Source organism: Cydia fagiglandana, chromosome 6 (genome assembly GCF_963556715.1).
Source record: "Cydia fagiglandana chromosome 6, ilCydFagi1.1, whole genome shotgun sequence".
NCBI lineage: Eukaryota > Metazoa > Arthropoda > Insecta > Lepidoptera > Tortricidae > Cydia > Cydia fagiglandana.
The window spans coordinates 13,304,497-13,313,190 of NC_085937.1; the positions used below are offsets into that span (position 1 = coordinate 13,304,497).

An 8,694-nucleotide genomic window follows, 5' to 3' on the forward strand; every position below is an offset into this window, starting at 1 on the left:
AATTTTGGTAAGTTTTCTCAAAATAACACAGATTTAGGTACCTACTCAAAATAATTCAGACTATAGAAAAGAAGTGAGTTTTTAACACAATATTATATATATGTGTATAGTCTGTAGATTTACTACATGTTATGACGTCTAATAAACCAAACACTTCATTCCACGAGAGAGAAACTGGAACATAAAGCTTCCATCATAATAACAAAACGTGCTTATGTTAATTGGATTAATTACGCCAACATAACTTAATTACGCATTTATACGGTCAGTTGATGAACATTACAGCAACGTAATTCCAGCAGAATCAACCTTAATTTCCAACTATTCAAAAGAACTTATTAAACCAGACCACTATGGGACAACACATATACCAAGTACCTATATAATAATTAAAGTCTTCCGGCGACGTTCCAGTTTTAAAAACATGCTTTTAGCGTGATAAAACGTACGTCCAAGTTGGAACACCGTCCAATATAACAGAGCTTCGAAAACATTGGACTATGAATAGTCAGCGGGCAGATTTTAAATTGGTTCAAACGGCGGAGGGCGTTTTAGCCAATGCGGGCAGGGAAAGTTTGGACAACTGATAGAACGCTAACTTTTCCTTTCTGATAGAACGCTAGTTAGAATAACGGTTAGTTTAGGTAGTTCGGCTACGCGAGGCAAATCGTTGAATGTCGGACTGTCGGTGGATTTTGTTGAACTTGAGTGAGTAAATATATAATTTTACGATCAACGTTTTGTGGGTTTTAGCGTAAAGGTCATTTTGAAAGGGTCCTATGACAAATTGTATGAATTCCCACATCTATATTAGACCTAAAAATAAAAGAACTATGTAGGTAGTATTAGAAGAGAAAACACCATACATCATTAAATAAAGGATTTAATACATAAAACATGGAAAACAGGCGTAGCTTCAAGTAAATCACACTCCGACGCAGCCATGGCAGGCGATCCTCCTCTGACAGCCCGGGTCGCGCCAATCTTAATGTCACAATTGACACCGACCTTAGAGCAGCGTTCGAGCAAACCACATAATCGGTTATCAGTTCGGCCTCCTGATGAAAAACCTTCGCCCACGAAGGTCAGCAAGTAGCACCACAGCACTTCAATCTTCGCGCACCTCCCCAATCGGTTAAAGGGAATCGTGACGTAGCCTACTGGTACTCAGCGACTCCGTTGACTGGGCTACAAATATCAAAACATAAGCTAATTGGCATCTGTTACAGTGCCAAGTCATATGCTGATGGATGAGACCCCTTTAGGCCACATCAGTATCTTTTTTTTTTTTTAGTAAGGCTCTTTATGCACTTTAGTAATTATTGTAGTTTTTTTTTTTTTTTAATGAAGTTATCACGGTATCATTAATTTGATCATCAGCTCTCAAGCAATAAACAGTCGTCCGCTCATAGTATATCTAACCGTGTACTATCTCTTTTTATTTTATTTTAGGAGAATTAAAGAATTATCATGTAGTCAAGAGTGACCCTTTACAGCAAATGTCATATAGACACATATCAGTTCTTAAATGAAACATGATGTAGACAATATTCAGCTCTCTAAGCAAGTATCAACTCCTGAAGAAAAGCATCAGGTAGACAAATTTAAATTCTTAAGGCAAATATCTTGTAGTCAACTAACTGTCAGCTCGTTAAGCAAACATCTTGTAGGCAACAATCAGCTCTTGAATCAAATCTCAACTTCAAAAGGAAAGCATCATGTAGACAAATAAAATATTCGCTCTTTAAATATTTTGTAGGCAACTCTCAGCTCTTAAAGCAAATAACAACTTCTAACTGAAAACTGTAGACTACTTTCAGCCTTTTTTTTTTATCTTATGGATAATTAATAAGCTCTTAAAGCAACCATCCTATAATAATTGTCAGCTCTTAAAGCTAACACCAAATATTAACTCCTGAATTAAAACATAATGTAAAACAAATATTAGCTCTTTAAAACAATCAGCATGTTGAGTCTACATTGTAGATAACTGTCAGTTCTTAAAGCAAACATCTTCTCTATTGAGATTCTAATTGTCAGCTCTCGAAGGGATAACAGTTACTGAAGGAAAACATCATGCAGATGTCGTAGATAAACTATCAGCTCTTAGCACACACATCTCAACTAGACTTTTATTTATTTGTTCAGCTGTTTGGGTAACTTTAAATCATGGGCTCTCTATAAGCAACTTTAATTTATGGGCTCTGTAAGCTAATTGGTATTATAGAGCTCTTTAACAGATTTGTAACATGACCTCTAAGAAAATGTATAAAATGGGTTTTTTTTAAGCATATTTGTAATATTAGCTCTTTAAGAATTTGTATTATAAGCTCTTTAAGCTGATACGTTTTATGGACTCTTTAAGCATATTCGTAACATGGGCTCTTTAAGCAGGTTTGCAACATGGGCTCTTTAAGCATTTGTACCATAAGCTCTTTAAGCTGATACGTTTTATGCGCTCTTTAAGCATATTCGTAACATGGGCTCTCTAAGCAGATTTGTAACATGGGCTCTTTAAGCAGATTCGTAATATGGGGCTCTTTAAGCATTTGTACCATAAGCTCTTTAAGCTGATACGTTTTATGGGCTTTTTTTAAGCATATTCGTAACACGGGCTCTTTAAGCAGATTTGTAACACATGGGCTCTCTAAGCATTTGCATAATAGGCTCTTTAAGCTTACTTGTATAATGGGCTCTCTAAGCATTTGTATCATAGGCTCTTTAAGCTGATACGTTACACGGGCTCTTTAAGCTTACTTGTATAATGGGCTCTCTAAGCAATAGTATCATAGGCTCTTTAAGCTTACTTGTATAATGGGCTCTCTAAGCATTAGTATCATAGGCTCTTTAAGCTGATACGTTACACGGGCTCTTTAAGCTTACTTGTATAATGGGCTCTCTAAGCAATAGTATCATAGGCTCTTTAAGCTTACTTGTATATTGGGCTATTTAAGAATTTTTGTAACATAGGCTCTTTAAGCATTCGTATCATGGGCTGGCTAGGCTGATACAACTCACAGGCTCGCTAAGCATTCGTATCATCGGCTCGTTAAGCTGATACGTCTACAGGCTCGCTAAGCATTCGTATCATCGGCTCGTTAAGCTGATACGTCTCACAGGCTCGCTAAGCATTCGTATCATCGGCTCGTTAAGCTGATACGTCTCACAGGCTCGCTAAGCATTCGTATCATCGGCTCGTTAAGCTGATACGTCTCATAGGCTCGCTAAGCATTCGTATCATGGCTCGTTAAGCTGATACGTCTCACAGGCTCGCTAAGCATTCGTATCATGGCTCGTTAAGCTGATACGTCTCACAGGCTCGCTAAGCATTCGTATCATGGCTCGTTAAGCTGATACGTTTCACAGGCTCGCTAAGCATTCGTATCATGGGCTCGCTAAGCTGATACGTCTCATAGGCTCGCTAAGCATTCGTATCATGGCTCGCCAAGCTGATACGTCTCATAGGCTTGCTAAGCCTGCTTTTTTTGTGTATTTATATATTTGTTTTTTATTTTTTTGTTAAATATTTTATTTTTTGTATAGGTTGGTTTTTGTTGTTGTATAGGTTCAAACATTTGTATCGGTGGCTCTTTGAGCATATTGAGGGGTCTTAGTCCCGCTATCACACAGGCTGCCTCAGTCTCGCAACGCCGCTCAGGTACGCAGTCTCGCACCGCCGCTCAGGTGCGCAGACTCGCACCATCGGTCGGCGCGCAGACTCGCACCATCGGTCGGCGCCCAGACTCGCACCGCCGCTCAGGCAGGCAGACCTTTGCCAGTACATTCTGCAACCATAACTTAGGGCAATAACTGTGTCATAACAAAGCATATTTGGATTCAACTTTTGAAATTATAGTTCAACTATCTTTGGCTCACTCAATATTTTCTAATAATTTATCAACATATTATTCGATCAGAATAGATTTAATGTCTTCCGGTGAAGACCTATGCCCAGCAGTGGTACATTGCACAGGCGGGTAATAAAATAATGATGTTGGCTTGAATTACATCAACATGCATCAAGATACACACACACAAGACATGTCGCATACTCTATTGAGATCCTTCATTAAGTATTGACACTATCCCTCGTATAAAAGAGTTTTGATAGAATAAATAATGTGAATAAAACATGTGGACAAGTTATTAGCTTAGGGTGTAGGTATACCAATACTGTGAGCTTTAGTAAAGCCATCTTTCAATGTTATTTCTTCACATAACGATATACCTAAGGTTTACCACCTTCATGACAATATAGCAATAATTTATTATATTTTATCTTTTATAACACACATGTAATGTCCTTGTCAGATTTTCAATAAAATGGGATATAGTATTATTATGATGTGCTTGCATGAAACAGCCAAATACTTCAACTTGGTGAAACAAAGAACTTGTGTTGAGAATACTTAACTTCTCTCATAGTGGTACATGCAGCATCCAACTTGGCAACTTTTGACATACTACCTGCGGTCATCTCTCACCACAGATTTCTTTCGCTGCAAAGAATCCATTGCACCATCCAGCCTGGTGAGGACTCCCCTCAAGCAGCTCCAGTGGCCTTTTTGAAGACATTTGAACATTCTAACAACACACAACATGCAACATTTAACAAACAACAAAACCATGTGATCTGTTTCTATCACATCTTATTCCACATTATTATTTGTCAATTAGATATAAGATTATTGCCTCAATTCAATTCAAGTAGTTTTGACCAAGTTTTCATGACTAAACAAGACTTAACTGGTAGGTCTCTTAAAATGACACAATTTTCAATCACCAACATAATATGAATAGTAAATAATTTAAATGAACTCTTTTACAAGTAGTTATCATCAGTCATCACCATATCAATTGTCCCTATTTTATTTTATTTATTAATTCACTGAACTGACTGCCTGTTATAGTACAGTCAACATTAAAAGTAGGCACTGCTCCTTATTAACGGCACATGTCACTTCATCCTTTCCATTTGGACATCACAGGCATTTAGTGGCTATGCTGACCTGTTCTATTTTATTTAAAACATATTAACACATACTAATTATTTAGTGTAGGTGCATGACAATTTGAATATGTTAGGAACATGCCTCAATCGTCGCTTTGAGTATAATTTGGTGTAAGTCAATTATATATCTGACCACTCACTTGTTATTATTTTTATTATTTTAACCATGCTATAACTACAAATGATATGTGAATATCGCTCACATAACACAACAATTTAATTTGGCCTTACCTTGTTCAATTTTGTATTGCTGATAATATTTCTTATACCACCAAACCTTTCACACAGGACAGTATTACTTACTCAATTGTGTGCAATCATTCTGCAAGTGCAAGGCTTCTGTGAGTATGCAGACATAAAGCTTGTTCTGGTAAACTATACCTCCAGCATAAAACACATTTATTCTGTGAAAATATAAATGAAGCAACAACTTTATCTGAAATGACAATTATTACCATTCCGTAATGTGGTCATGCTACGCTTCACACAACATTCTCAAAGGGATCATTTTAACATAGCCTTATAACACTATGTCATACAACGACCCAAGAAAGCAACTTGGTCGATCTTGCATAAATAGGCATAATAATAATAACACACCTTAGGCGTAGGGATGTGACGACCCCATCGCCCGCTGGTTTTACCAGTGCAATCAGTCAACGCAGGGCAGCTTGTGGCGAGCTGTTGGGGATTAGCGACCTCACGTACCCGAGTGCTCCTGGGGAGTTCTGTTACCCGCAAGGAGGGTGGGTGGGACAGGATTCTCTGCCTCTGGCTTGCCTTAGCCGGCCGGCCAGAGTGGAGTCGTTAGAGCTATAAGCTCCAGGGGTGGAAGTGAAATATGCATAAGACGCGAGTTGGCACAGTGGCTGTTAACAGCCACTGGGTAGAAAGCGGCGCACACCTCTCGACACCCCTGAGCCGCTCACACCGGTGTTGCCCTTGAGCCATCCTAGATGTCGCTTTTTTGTGGGGGCCCATCTTGTGAGGGCGAGTCACCGTCTGCCGGAAATAAAATTGTATACCGTTTTATTAGGCAGGCGTCCGGTTTTTTACCCCATAGCTCAGTACTAGTCCATCGCTTTCACCCAATAACCTAGTTCATTTTAGATTTCATCAACTCTCAATAGCCCTTACACCCTGGCGGGTGCTGCCTCTGCGTGCGTCCCATGACACGGGTAAGGGCAGCATCCGCTCGGTGTACCCCTTACATTTCATTAAAGTGTCAAAAGGGCCTCTACGTGTTGGCTTCGGCTCCGCGCACGCCTCCCAAAGGTCCGGAACACCATTGTTCCGTGATGGGAAAGACACACACCACATAAGTACTCTCAAACTATAGTACTTTTCATCTTAGAATGTTTTAAAATATTAGTAACATAAAGCATTACTCAATGTTAAATAACCAATCTTTCATGTCGGTAATATGTAAAATACTTAATCCATTTATTTTTATTGCTAATGCTAATATTATCCATCATCAATTATAGACTAAGGGCCGGTTGCACCAAACAGTCTGTCACCATTAAAGCGTTCGCTAAATTTTATTGTATGGGAAGTTTCATAATATACAGCTGATTGCCATTGATCAGTCTGTCAAGTGTGGATGGTGCAACTGGTGCTTAGTGTTTAAACATAAACTCAACAGTACATCATAAGCCAAACCACTATGACTGATAAATTTCATAAGCAATTTAATAAATACCTTGATAGAACTTTCTGCGCTGAACGTTCACCGACACTGTTTGACATGTTCACGAACATTGTCTCCGTTATATGATTTTTTATAAAATTGGGGTCCAGAATAAATATTATGGTGTGATTATAATGTCATTGCAGTAGTCTAGCTGGCATTCATAATCATAATGGTAATTCTGATTATTGCCTTTCTTTGCATATTCTAAGACTAAATAATTATGATGAATGATTGTATGCCATTATAGCTGATATTTTAGGCTGTAAATTGTTTGCATATGTGCAAAAGTAAGTGGATACGACAACCTTTCACAGATTTTCCTTGATTGTATAATGATATTCAAGATTTGATACTATGGCACATAGTTTTTGGATTACTTACCCATAGATCATTTTTATAACTTACGTGGCTTGGACATCGTTCCAACAATTGAAACGACACGATATAGCTTACCAAATGTCGTATTCGAACTATTCTTGTTTCTTCTCATATTGGGCAAGTGTGGTTATGACGCCATGAACTACGGTGATGTACGTACACCGTCATCAATAACTTTCTTCATCAAATATGCCTTAACAAGGCTTCACCAAAGATTTGTTTATATTATTCAATGATGAATGGTGCGAATATAATAGTAAAATCACTTGAACCGGCGTTCATTTGGTTAGCAACAATAAGCGGATGAATTACTGGCTTTTTGCCTTTCAGAATATATTGTGGACGTAAATTACGTATCCCACTTCTGAACTATTAGAAGAGAAAACACCATACATCATTAAATAAAGGATTTAATACATAAAACATGGAAAACAGGCGTAGCTTCAAGTAAATCACACTCCGACGCAGCCATGGCAGGCGATCCTCCTCTGACAGCCCGGGTCGCGCCAATCTTAATGTCACAATTGACACCGACCTTAGAGCAGCGTTCGAGCAAACCACATAATCGGTTATCAGTAGGTACATACAAAATTTTTAGGCACTTAAAAGTTGCAATTTTAAGTATGATGATGATGATGATGCATTCCTGTTATCCCTCATTAGGGACATAGGGCTCGCAGAAGAATTCTCCATTTGTCACGATCTTGAGCGGCTTCTTCCAGCTCTTTCCAGCCGAGTCCAGTTGAGCCAGCCTCTTTCTCAACTGATCGCCTCCATGTAGTACAAGGCCTCCCCGACCGCCTACTGCCGGCCGCATGCCAGCGGAGACCCTGCTTGGCCTGATGGCTGTCCGGCCTACGGAGTACGTGTCCGATCCAGCGCCATTTCCTTTCGAGGATTTCCCTTCCTATGGGCTTCTGTTCCGTCATCTGCCATAGTCTGACGTTGGAGATGGTTCGTGGCCAGTAGATCCCTAGAATGCGTCGCAGGCATTTGTTTACGAACACCTGCAGACGATTGGTCACATCTTTCCTCACAAGCCATGTCTCGCAACCGTACAGCAGGACCGACTTGACGTTGGAGTTGAACATCCTGATTTTCGTGCGTCGAGTTATCACGGTGGACGTCCATATAGGCTTCAGCTGCGCATATGCTGCTCGCGCCTTGTTGATGCGCGATTCAACATCGCTGTCCGCTCCCCCTGAAGGGTCGACCACGCTCCCCAGGTACGTAAATCGCTCTACTTGCTCAACTGCTTCACCGTTGACATATACTGTCGCTGCATCCAAGGTATTAAGGCGCATGTCCTTTGTTTTCGAGCAATTTATGCGCAGTCCTTCGTTCGCAGCAAATCCCGCAAGGTCATTGGTCTTGGATTGGAGATGTTCGCGTGACGTCGCGAGTAAACAAAGATCGTCGGCAAAGTCTATGTCTTCGAGGCTTCCTCCATTCACCCACGGGAGCCCCCTCCTCTCTTGGCTTGGTACTCTGCGCATCACGTCGTCCAAGACAATGAAGCAACCCTGTTTCACCCCAGCCGTGACAGGTATACGGTCTGACAAATGCACACGACTTATTCGTGATGCAAAAAAAATGTGTTCGTGTATTAATA

General features: G+C 39.9%; 2 long non-coding RNA genes across 2 annotated transcripts; one reads left to right on the plus strand and one right to left on the minus strand.

Moving 5' to 3' along the window:
• Positions 1 to 858: 858 nt before the first annotated feature.
• On the plus strand, positions 859 to 5,847 carry LOC134665269 (uncharacterized). The gene is made up of 2 exons (XR_010098347.1): positions 859 to 2,394; positions 2,628 to 5,847. It is a non-coding gene; the product is annotated as an uncharacterized LOC134665269 (long non-coding RNA).
• LOC134665268 (uncharacterized) lies at positions 4,867 to 7,539 on the minus strand. The gene is made up of 2 exons (XR_010098346.1): positions 6,327 to 7,539; positions 4,867 to 5,611 (listed from the first exon to the last, which is right to left on the minus strand). It is a non-coding gene; the product is annotated as an uncharacterized LOC134665268 (long non-coding RNA).
• Positions 7,540 to 8,694: the final 1,155 nt, after the last annotated feature.